The sequence below is a fragment of the Ranitomeya variabilis genome, chromosome 1 (assembly GCF_051348905.1).
Source record: "Ranitomeya variabilis isolate aRanVar5 chromosome 1, aRanVar5.hap1, whole genome shotgun sequence".
NCBI classification, from domain to species: domain Eukaryota; kingdom Metazoa; phylum Chordata; class Amphibia; order Anura; family Dendrobatidae; genus Ranitomeya; species Ranitomeya variabilis.
Window position 1 is genome coordinate 71,016,654 of NC_135232.1, and position 13,041 is coordinate 71,029,694.

A 13,041-nucleotide genomic window follows, 5' to 3' on the forward strand; every position below is an offset into this window, starting at 1 on the left:
CATTTTACTGAAGCAGGTCTGCCTGGGAAAGCTCAGTGCCTGCACCACTGCAAGTGAAATTGCAAAAAAAGTGCAATCCCACACTAGTTTTTTTTTTTCTATGTTCACTAAATGCTAAAACAGACCTGTCAATATGATTCTCCAGGTCAGTACGAGTTCATAGGCACCTAACATGTCTAGGCTCTTTTTGTATCTAAGTGGTGAAAAAAATTCCAAAATTTGCTAAAGCGAAAAAAAAAATTGTGCAATTTTCCAAGACCCGTAGCTTCTCCATTTTTCGTGATCTGTGGTTGAGTGATGGCTTATTTTTTGCCCACTGAGCTGACATTTTTAATGATACCATTTTGGTGCAGATGTGTTCTTTTGATCGCCCGTTATTGCTTTTTAATGCAATGTTGCGGCGACGAAAAAAACGTAATTCTGGAGTTTTTAATCTTTTTCTCTCTACGCTGTTTAGCGATCAGGTTTATTTTATTGATATATCGGGCGATTCTGAACGTGGCGATACAAAATATGTGTAGGTTTGATTTTGTTTATTGTTTTATTTTCAATGGGGTGAAAGGGGGGTGATTTGAACTTTTATATTAGTTTTATTTTGTTCATATTTTTAAAAACTTTTTTTACATTTTCCATTCTTCAATAGCATCCATGGGAGGCTAGAAGCTGGCACAACTCGAATGCCTCTGCTACATAGAGGCGATGCTCAGATCGCTCCTATGTAGTAGAATTGCTGCATTGCTATGAGCGCAGACCACAGGGTGGCACTCACAGCAATCTGGCATCAACAACCATAGAGGTCTTCAAAAGACCTCTATGGTTGTTATGCTAATGCACTGCTGACCACAAGACAGGGGTCAATGGTGCATGCATTTCCGGCCCATGGCTGGAAGCGCTTGTTAAATGCCGCTGTCAGCATTTGACAGCGGCATTTAACTAGTTAATAGCGGCGGGTAGATCGCGATTCCACCCGCAGCTATTGCGGGCACATATCAGCTGTACAAAACAGCTGACAGGTCCTGGCTTTGATGTGGGCTCAACTCCGGAGCCTGCATTTTGGAAGCAGCAAAAATACTGCTACTTCCTGATTGTGATGACATACCCTTACAGGCCAATTAGGTCTGAAACCTTAGTAAAAGTTATCTGAGCACACAAATCTCCATGGGTACCTATCACGACTGTTGTCGGTTGACCCGGGACCAGGGGCTACTTCCCTGTCCCTAACACTAGGAGGCACCCTGGCTTGCCCTGTTCCCCATTACTTCTGAAGATGAAGATGCCAGGGCCATGTACCTTGCCTTATCTCCTGAATCTGCCCTCCTTCTGTACCGTTCCCCCACCCAGGGCAGAGGGGAGTAGTTGTGCGCCATAGTACACCAACCAGATGAACAAGGTAACACGAACAGGGGAAACAGAAAATACAAGGCATACAAATATACACTTACATATAACAGAGGAATTCACCAGAGAGTGGAGGATGGGGTAAAACCAAAATAGGAGAAGGAGTAACGTAGTTTGTGCTTCATCACAACTCTTAACAGTATGGATGTTTTGAGACACCCATTCTGTTAACAACATAGTAGGCACAGCGGCTCACGACCAGACAGGCCTTTCCGGCATTTGCTAGAATTGCCAGATGGCCAGTCTGGCCCTGTCTGATAAGACCCTATTGCGCTCTTTTTGTCTCCCAGTTCTTTCTCTTGCTTACACACCTGTATGACATTGCTATTTCTATTATCTTTTTTTGGGTTAAGATGGCAGCAGCCTATCCCTGCATTTTGCCCCGGGGGGCTGTTTTACCTTCCCGTGTCGGCTATTTCTGTAATCGACCGATCAATTCTGACAAGCTAATCACAGCGATGTGACAATAAAGTAAAAGAAAAAAAATCAAATCTGTCAATTACCACAGCAGGCCTCTGGCTTCATTAGAAATATTGGTCTTGTAGTACATCTTACTCTCCTCCATCCAGGGTAATATTAGTAATATATCTAGTGATAAGCGAGTGTATGATTTACAGCTACTAGCCAGGCTGAGTACATGTGGGGTTGCCTGGTTGCTAGGGAATCCCCACATGTAATCAAGCAGGCTAGTAGCTGTAAATCATTTAGCTGTGACGATGAAAACCAAATCTCCGAGCAGTCATACATACTTGGAGGTCACCCGAGCGTGCTCGTGAAAACCCGAGCAACGAGTACACTCGCTCATCACTAAATATATCCCACCTGGTGCTTGGAGACAGTGACAGCATGGGTCTATGTGATTCCAAATGCCAGGGCTAAATTTCAGTCCCAGTCTGTGCCTGTTATGCGATGATAACGGGAGAATAAGTAATGTGAGACCACTCACCTGATGTGGTTGCAAATAGCAACATGAGATAAGCACGTATTACAGCTGCTGCATGACGCCAGTGAGAAATGTGCCCAGGGTAAATGGAAAGAAGGAAGGAGGTGCCATCAACTGTGCTGCTGATAAGGACTCAATAGCAGGATAAAATCAACCAATTTTTGCAGGTAAACCTTATAATAAAATCCATTGATTTTATCATGCTATTGAGTCCTTATCAGGAACGCAGTTGGTGATCCCTCCTTCCTACTTTCCATATACATGTATGTAAGGCGCATGTCGTGAAGGGTTAATTATTTTGGATACCGGACCAACTAAGATTTGCATGCAGTAGTACAGCATTGATTGGTAGTAGTTAGTAATGAGCGAGTGAGCTCGGATTTTCCAAACATGCTCGGGTGTTCTCTGAGTTTTTATGGTGTGCTCGGAGATTATGTTTGAGTAGCTGCAGCTGCATGATTTGTGGCTGTTAGACAACCTGAATACATACAGGCATTGCCTGTTTGTTAGGGGATCCCCACATGTATTCAGGCTGTCAAGCAGCCGCAAATCATGCAGCTGCGGAGACTCAGACATAATCTCTGAGCACGCTGAAATACTTGGAGAACACCCGAGCATGCTCGGAAAACCCAAGTAACGAGCTCATGCGCTCATCACTAGTAGTAATAGTACTGTATTGTAGTGGTACTCTATACTAGTGAAGTTTTGTTTAGTAGTATGGTATCTCGTAGTGTAGTCATGTGTAGTAGTATTATATTAATTTTTTAGCATAATAATTGCAGTAGTATAGTATTATTTAGTATTATAGTATTGTATATTTGTATAGTATTGTGTAGTGGTGTAAATTGTATTTTATACTAGTATAGTATTTTGTAGTAGTATAACATTATGAGTATTATGTAGTATGGTATTTTGTACTAGTATGCAGAACATAAAAGAATCCCCTTTAATTAGTAATCTAACATTTACTTACGTCCATTGATGTGAAGGAGAGTTAAAACAAGTAGCACTAGAAGGTGCATCATTCTCAGTGGTCCAGTCAGTAGCTTAGATTGGGGATGCTACTACGTGTATATATACCATATTTATTTCATGTGGTTTAGTTTCTGAGAAATATCTGCATATTGTGGTTTATAAGCGAAAAATGCATTACTAATTTTTCCTTTAAAAAAAAAAAGCTAGATATTTTGATTACATTACCTGTCACGAAATGCTAAGAAGCAAACCCGTGCACCACATCATATTGATAAAACGCTTCAACATAATAAACCAAGTTGCTATTTATTGGCGCACTTAGGGTATGTGCACACGTTCAGGATTTTTCGTGTTTTTTCGCCATAAAAACACATAAAAAACGCATACATATGCATCTTATCATTTACAATGCATTCCGCAATTTTTGTGAACATGCTGCTTTTTTTACCGCGATGCGTTTTTTCGTGGAAAAAACGCATCGCGGTAAAAAAAGCAGCATGTTCATTAATTTTGCGGATTTTTCGCATTTTTCCCGCTATTTAATGCACTGGGAAAGCTCCGGAAAAAACGTGAAAAAAATGCATAAAAAATGCGCAAAAAACGTGAAAAAAACCACATGCGGATTTCAGGAAGATATGTCCGGTTTTTGTCAGGAAATTTCTGCAAGAAATCCTGAACGTGTGCACATACCCTTACAGTATAGAAATAATATAGCATAATAAATGGCAAAATGTCTTAAAGGATTCTGTGTATCTTTTCTATTGGTACACTAGAACACACAAGCGCTACCTCCTGAACAATACCCACAGCAGCTGGAGTCTAGACAGGTGGGTGCCAACCCTGTCACAGTATTACGGAAATGGGTACTTGTACCAGCTGAACCGCACTTAAGGGTATAAAGCGAAGAAGAATATGTATGTGCACCTATTGTATATAGGATCCGCCTAATGGCATGGTATAATACACAGTAGATGGAACCCTATAAAAGGCAGCTGGACCATTAAATACCACCTTTATGTGCCTTGAGGCCCTGGTTTGGGCAATAGGATAATTAGAATGTTAGCTGAGGCTTATATGATCCATACCATGAGAAGTCAAGAGGCCATCAAATGGTTAATGTCACCGGGAAAAGTAAGCTAAAGGGGTCAACAACCCAGAAACAATGCGCACATAAGCTATGCAAAATATATTCGATGGGTTTGTTAAAACCCACTGGTAACTCACCGATGCGTCTGATGCTTTGTGCACTCTGAACGTGGTGAGACCGCTCTTGCTGCATGAGGCTGTTGGCTAGCGATAGCTGGGTTGCAGTGGAGAAGTATCCGAATGGTGATTATCACGGTATGCCTGGAACAACCACGGTGTAGCAGGAAAGCGGTGGAGCTGCGTAGAGCCAGGGGAGGCCCTGGTCGCTGACATCCTTGGATACCAGCGAGGAAAAAATGGTCTACAGAATAGCTCAGTGTGTGACGTCACAGAGGCTACGGAGCGGTGCTGGGACCAAAAGAGAAACCAACGCGTTTCAAAGGAGCCGCTTCCTTCTTCGTCAGGGTTAACGCGTCCTTGGCTTACCCAAGCTATATACACTCGCTATCTGTCCATTTAACCCTCACCCCTCCTCTGCCTACCCAAGTGCTTTAATTGGATAGTATTTCACAGTGCTCCTTATGTGCATTATGATGTGCCTATTAAATCATTTCAAATCATCCTGTGCACATATATTAGATCCACACATTCATAGAGCCTGGCAAAAATGGATGGATACAAGATGAACTTCTTAAAATTAAGTAAACTACGTATATGCTTAATTGAATTGGATACACTTAAGCTCCAGGTAAATTGACAGGAGTGTGTCAATGGAGTGGAATCTTTTCCATGTCCGCTCTGCAGCCCTGGAAGCTCGCCTCAGTTCTTTGGTCAGGCTGGTGTGCCAGGGCTGTCTTTTGAATTTGCGAGCTTTGGTATGTGTGAGAGGGGCAAGAGATTCCAAAGCTGCAGCTATTGTGGTGTTATATAGAGCGGCAGCGTCATCCGCATTGTGTAGGGGACTTATGTCTGTGAGAGGGAGGAGGGATTCAAAGAGTGAGTGTAGATCAAGGTGTTTAAGATTTCTGCGAGGGTGTGCAAGTTTGTGGGGTGGGGATTGTAGACAAGGAGTGGAGAGGGAAGAGAATGTGAGTAGGTTGTGGTCAGAAAGAGGAAGAGGTGAGTTAGAGAGGTTTGATAGGGAGCAGAGGCAGGTGAAGATGAGATCCAATGTGTGACCATCTTTGTGAGTGGCTGCAGAAGACCATTGAGTGAGGCAGAAGGAGGAAGTGAAAGATAGAAGTTTAGTGGCAGCTGAGAGGGAAGTGTCAATGGGTATGTTGAAGTCGCCCATAATGATAGTGGGGATGTCCGCAGAAAAGAAATGAAGTAGCCAGGTGGTGAAGTGGTCAAAGAAGGTGGTGGCTGGCCCTGAGGGGGGCGGTAAATGACAGCCAGTTGGAGGATGGAGGGGGAGTAGATGCGCACAGAGTGCACATCAAAGGAAGGGAGGGTAACAGAGGGTGGCAGTGGGATTGGGGTGAAGGAGCAATTATCTGACAGGAGAAAACCAACTCCTCCGCCATGCTTGCTGCTGGGGCGGGGTGTGAGAAAGGTGGAAGCCACCATACGAAAGTGCAGCAGGAGTGGCTGTGTCAGAAGGGGTGAGCCAGGTTTCGGTAATGGCGAGGAAGGAAAGTTTGGTAGTAACAAAAAGATCGTAGATGTAGGAAAGCTTGTTGCAGACTGAGCGAGCGTTCCACAGAGCTCCTGTTAGTGGGACTGGGGAAGTGGGGGCTGGGCAAATGGGTATAAGGTTAGAGAGGTTACGGAAATTTGTGATAGAGCGTGGATGGGAGGTAGGACTGACTGTGGGGATGTGGTGAGGAGGACCAGGATTTGGAGAGATGTCACCAGCAGTGAGAAGGAGCAGAGAAAGTGTTAGCAGGGGGAGCAGGAGAGGGCATGAGGTGGCTGTCTGTGCTTGGAGACAGAGGATTGTACGTTAAGGGACAGTTCTGAGGAGGAGGTGAGATGCATGGGGAGGATTGAAGAAGAGATGAACAGTTCTTTACTAGGAGTAGGGATAAGGGGAGTTTGCAGAAAGTGAAGAATTATAGGGGTGAAAGTGAAAACAAACAGAAACATTGTTTATAGTGACTTGCCAGTTACCTTCAGTTCCCTTGTGGTTCAATTCTGGTTTTAATTCTAAATTAATCTTCACACTTCTGGGACACACTTATAGGAATCACACTGCTGACTAAAGTCATTGCAGACTTGTGCTATGCAATATATGTACAACTAAGTGCATTCAGGTGTGAAGCAGAGAGAAGTGGTCTCTGCTCATCTTGGTCAGAGAATTAAGGGTGGACCAGATGCATACAATCAAGCCAAAGTAAACAAGGTCATAAATAACACTGGGGTAAGCTGGGGTTAGCTGAAAGGCATACCATGTGAATGCTAGGAGCAGAGGAAAGTCTGTGTGGAAAGTTAGGTGATGTACTATGTGCACTTCATAGACAGACATGGCAGGAGAGCAGGCTGGAGAGCAGGCAGCTTGCTGCATTTGTTCTGCAAAAAATCCACCAATGAAAGTCTATAGGGGCGAGAAAAATACAGATTACACATGGACCATCAGTGTGACTTGCGAGAAATACACACCGGTATTCTATAGAAAAGACGGTAAGTCAGTGCGGTGTACAGTAAAATCACACTGACAGGTTAGAATAGAATAAATAGAATAAATGTCTACACATAGTATAGGGAGATATATATATATATATATATATATATATATATATATATATATATATATGCATATATACAGTATATGTCAGTGAGACACACATATATATATTTATGTTTCATACAGCGCTAGATAGCAGAAAAGCCGGTAATTCAATTGCCGGCTTTTGCTATCTCCTTATCAAAAATGACATGATATGAGACATGGTTTACATACAGTAAACCATTTCATATCCCTTTTTTTTGGCATATTCCTCACTACTACTGTTAGTAGAGTGTGTGTGCAAAATTTGGGGGCTCTAGCTGTTAAAATAAAGGGTTAAATTGCGGAAAAAACTGGTGTCGGCTCCCGCACAATTTTCTCCGCCAGAGGGGGGAGCCAGTGACTGAGGGCAGATATTAATAGCCTAGAGAGGGACCATGGTTATTGGCCCCCCTGGCTAAAACATCTTCCCCCAGCTACCCCAGTAAAGGCGCATCTGTAAGATGTGCCTATTCTGGCACTTAGCCACTCTCTTCCCACTCCCGAGTAGCGGTGGGATATGGGGTAATAAAGGGTTAATGCCACCTTGCTATTGTAAGGTGACATTAAGCCTGGTTAATAATGGAGAGGTGTCAGTGAGACACCTATCCATTATTAATCCAATAGTAGTAAATGGTTAATAAAACACACACACATTAGGAAAAAAGTATTTTATTGAAATAAATACACATGGTGTTGTAATAATTTATTATACTCTCAATCCAAATGATGACCCTCATTCTGTAAAAAAGGAAAAATAAAAAAACAACAATATCCCATACCTTTCCGCTGTTACAGTCATGTCCCACGCTGTAAATCCATCTGAAGGGGTTAAATAATTTTACAGCAGGAGCCTGCTAATGCTGCTGCCCCTGCCTGTAAAAACTGAGGAATGTTGCTACCTAGACTTGCGGTGCTGCGCCCCTGCTGGCATAACCTCATATGAACTCGAGCGTGGGGATTTTTCTGTATATTTTATCAGTCTCTTCTGATTTATTCACACTGCGGGGCTGGGAATCTTGGGCATGCGCAATACTTCTCTGCGGCTCTCCCTCATCTCCCTCTGCCTCTTTCCTACTGTGCAGCGTCATAGGAATCGTCAGATATCGTCAGATTCCTATGACGCTGCACAGTAGGAAAGAGGCGGAGGGAGATGAGGAAAAGCCGTAGTTAAGTACTGCGCATGGCCAAGATTCCCAGCCCTGCAGTGTCAATAAATCAGAAGAGACTGCGGGGCGGGATCTCAGGCCGCGCGTCCACGCAGGCGCAATAATAAAGGCATCATGTGATGTCAGTGGGTGGGCAGCACTAACTGCGCAAGCCCAAGGAAAAAAATTACAGCACAGGCACCGGGAAAATGCCATAACGCTGAGGAGGTGGCACCCAGAATAAATGAGGAAGTAACTGACGGCTGTGGTGCGTCTGTGTAAGGGGGGAAAGCCCTGCCCCCCCGACAATTTCGAGGTATGAGGGACAAATTATCTAAACGATTATTTCAGCAGTGGCGGTTACAAAAACTAAAAGAGCCACCTTGACAGAATGCAGCATTAGTGCTGCACAAGGTGGCTCTTTTAGTTACAAACACCTGGGGGAGGTGACAGGTTCCCTTTAAGCTGTCCTGCAGGCTCAGGGTGCATCAGTGAAAGCGCAAACTATCCGTCGACATTTCAATGAAAAGTTATAACAGGAGACCCAGGAGGAACTCACTGCTGACACAAATATAAAGAACTCATCTGCAGTTTGCCAAAATGTACATGAGTAACATCATTCCAAAGACATTTCACAAAAAACAGTCACATAGCCAAGAACTACTAGCTCTTTCTCTTTTTACTGCTACTTATTTCAGTGGATATCTCCCCCAACACTGGTCCACTCTCTGCCAACTTCAACCCTTCTTCTTAACCTTATTATCATTAGTTGTACTCCTTCATCTCCTTCTTTTAATTGTGCCCTCTGGAATCCATGGTCTGTATGTAACAAGCTTCATTTCCTGAACAACTACTTTATAAACAACTCTCCTATTCTGTTGTCCCTCATTGAAACCTTGGTTCAGGATTCTGACACTGTCTCCCCTGCTGCTATTTCTCATGGTGGCTTATATTTTTATACATTATATTTACACATTAGAATATCAGCGTCTTTTGTATTCATCTCATTAGTATACACTGATATGGATAGAGGTTCTGCCCCCTTCATATTTTTATTAAAATTAAATAATGAAAATTGTTTACTAAAAGGCTTTTTACCATAGTATTGGCTCCATCCCTCTTGCCTTGTGGTGAAGCGCATCTTGCGTTCCACTAATTGTAAATTACTTCCTCATTGGAGTTATCATGTGATTGTACTGATTTCATGTGACCGGACTGACATCACTTCCGGTCATATGTAACACTCCACAATACAAAAGATCTAACCCCGACACACTACAAAAATGTGAAGACAGAGCTGTTGCTTTCAAAGTTTTTTTAATATATCTTGTGCAAAAGAGAATGGTTTCCAACGTTTCGACTCAGGCACTAGCCTTCGTCAGGAAAACAATCTTAGGGTAGTCATATCGTATGTAGCTCCCGTGCTCTCAGATTGCCCTATGGAAGTCTGTCAAAAGTGGTCTTGATTGGCCAGCAGAATGGAATTAAATGAAACTGTTCCCACCCATAGTGGACTATCCTTTGTTATCAATTGCTAGGAATACAGATGTATTGAGGTAGACTTAGCCTTTGTATCTTTCAAAAGTAATGGAATGCGCATAAGGTGTTGTAAGAGGTGGTTAGACCACAATGAGCCTTACTCACTGTTCATAGGGAAGGCTGCAGCTGGCATGTGGCTCCCAGCCTGTGTCCTTGTTAGTGAACGCTTCAGTATGGAGGCAAGGCTCCTTGTCTTACCGTTTTACCCCGGCTCACCAGTGGTTGAGCCTGATCCTATCCGCTTTTAGTACATGTAGCTCTCCAGGCTCTCTGAGGAACGCATCCTGCACTCCACTTGGACACTTCCAACACAGCAATCATGTGACCGTTCTTTCATCACTGACGGTCACATGCTTGCAGTCCGCCCCTCACCTGCAGCGCGGCGTGCGATCCAGGTGGAACAATGGGATTATGCGTCTGAACCTCCCACACTTCTGGTCTATTTGTCATCACCTCTTCAATTAGGACAGCGCTACTGGTATGTACACACAGACGCACACAAGACCTGACCACATGCTGTCTGAGGCTGGTTTCACACTTGCGTTTTTGTCTGCAGCGTTTTTTGCACAAAAAAACGCATGCCTTTTTTCCCCTATATTTAACATTGGAAACGCATGCGTTTTTTTGTACGAGTTTGGTCGCGTTTTCAAACGCATGCGGTTTTTTTCTGCATGCGTTCATTTTCAGAAATGCAACCTGCAGTATTTTCTTGCGGCGTTTTTTTGCAAAAAAATGCATTGCTGTCTATGTAAACGCATGCGTTTTTAAGCACATGCGTTTGTTTGCGTTAAAAACGCATGCGTTTTTATAGAAAAAAAAACAGAAAACACACTGAAAAGCCACCCACCACCATCAAGGTGATAAAGGGATCCAAACCCTAACCCTAACTCTACCCCTAACCTCACCCCTAACCGTTTAATGAACATTTTCTGACAGTCATAGTGCCACGTATTTAAGTGCCACGTATTTAGTATTTAAGTGCCACATATTTAAGTGCCACGTATTTAAGTGCCACGTATCACGTATTTCAGTGCCACGTATTTAAGTGCCACGTATTTAAGTGCCACGTATTTAAGTGCCATGTATCACGTATTTAAGTGCCACGTATTTCAGTGCCACGTTTTTAAGTGCCACGTTTTTAAGTGCCACGTATCACGTATTTCAGTGCCACGTGTTTCAGTGCCACATATTTAAGTGCCACGTATCACGTATTTCAGTGCCACGTGTTTCAGTGCCACGTATCACGTATTTCAGTGCCACGTATCACGTATTTCAGTGCCACGTATTTTAGTGCCACGTATTTAAGTACCACGTATTTCAGTGCCACGTATTTCAGTGCCATGTATTTAAGTGCCACGTATCACGTATTTCAGTGCCACGTATTTTAGTGCCACGTATTTAAGTACCACGTATTTCAGTTGCATCAGTTGCACGTATTTCAGTGCCACGTATTTAAGTGCCACGTATCACGTATTTAAGTGCCACATATTTCAGTGCCACATATTTAGTATTTAAGTGCCACGTATTTAAGTGCCACGTATTTAAGTGCCACGTATCACGTATTTAAGTGCCACGTATTTCAGTGCCACGTATATCAGTGCCACGTTTTTAAGTGCCACGTATCACGTATTTCAGTGCCACATGTTTCAGTGCCACGTATTTAAGTGCCACGTATCACGTATTTCAGTGCCACGTGTTTCAGTGCCACGTATTTAAGTGCCACATATCACGTATTTCAGTGCCACGTATCACGTATTTCAGTGCCACGTATTTAAGTGCCACGTATTTCAGTGCCACGTATTTCAGTCACGTTTAGGGTTAGGGTTAGGGTTAGGGGTAGGGGTAGGGGTAGGGTTAGGGTTTTCTTGTGTTTTCTTGTGTTTTTCTATAAAAACGCATGCGTTTAAAAAAAGCATGCGTTTTACCGCGTTTACATGCGTTTTTCACACATGCGGTTTTTTTAAAAACGCATGCAGATAAAAACACAAGTGTGAAACCAGCCTTAGTGACAGGAGCTGATCGGAGACTGTTATGACCCCAGTGGACAGGGTCTCAGAGGAACGTGTAAGTCTGCGAGATTCAAAAATCCAGCTCATAGGGCTGTGGTAACTGGGTTGACCAAATAGCTACTCCTAACGCCAACACTAGAAGTAGCCGGGGATCATGCCTACTGATCGCTAGATGACTCGCGCCAGCCGGAGAATCTAACTACCCCTAGGAGAAGAAAACAAAGACCTCTCTTGCCTCCAGAGAAAGGGACCCCAAAGCAAGATACAAGCCCCCCACAAATAATAACGGTGAGGTAAGAGGAAATGACAAACACAGAAATGAACCAGGTTCAGCAAAGAGAGGCCAGCTTACTAATAGCAGAATATAGCAAGATAACTTATCTGGTCAACAAAAACCCTATAAAAATCCACGCTGGAGATTCAAGAACCCCCGAACCGTCTAACGGTCCGGGGGGAGAACACCAGCCCCCTAGAGCTTCAGCAAAGGTCAGGATACAGATTGGAACAAGCTGGACAAAAATACCAAACAAAACAAAAGCAAAAAGCAAAGAAGCAGACTTAGCTTGAAATACAGGAACCAGGATCATAGGACAAGAGCACAACAGATTAGCTCTGATTTCAACGATGCCAGGCATTGAACTGAAGGTCCAGGGAGCTTATATAGCAACGCCCCTGAACTAACGGCCCAGGTGAGGATATAGGAAAAGACAGAAGCTCCAGAGTCAAATCACTAATGACCACTAGAGGGAGCAAAAAGCAAAATCACAACAGTACCCCCCCCTTAGTGAGGGGTCACCGAACCCTCACCACGACCACCAGGGCGATCAGGACGAGCGGCGTGAAAGGCACGAACTAAATCGGCCGCATGAACATCAGAGGCGACCACCCAGGAATTATCTTCCTGACCATAGCCCTTCCACTTGACCAGGTACTGAAGCCTCCGCCTGGAGAGACGAGAATCCAAGATCTTCTCCACCACGTACTCCAACTCGCCCTCAACCAACACCGGAGCAGGAGGCTCAGCAGAAGGAACCACAGGCACAACGTACCACCGCAACAAGGACCTATGAAACACGTTGTGGATAGCAAACGACACAGGAAGATCCAGGCGAAAGGATACAGGATTAAGGATTTCCAATATCTTGTAAGGACCAATAAAACGAGGTTTAAATTTGGGAGAGGAAACCTTCATAGGAACAAAGCGGGAAGAAAGCCACACCAAATCCCCAACACGTA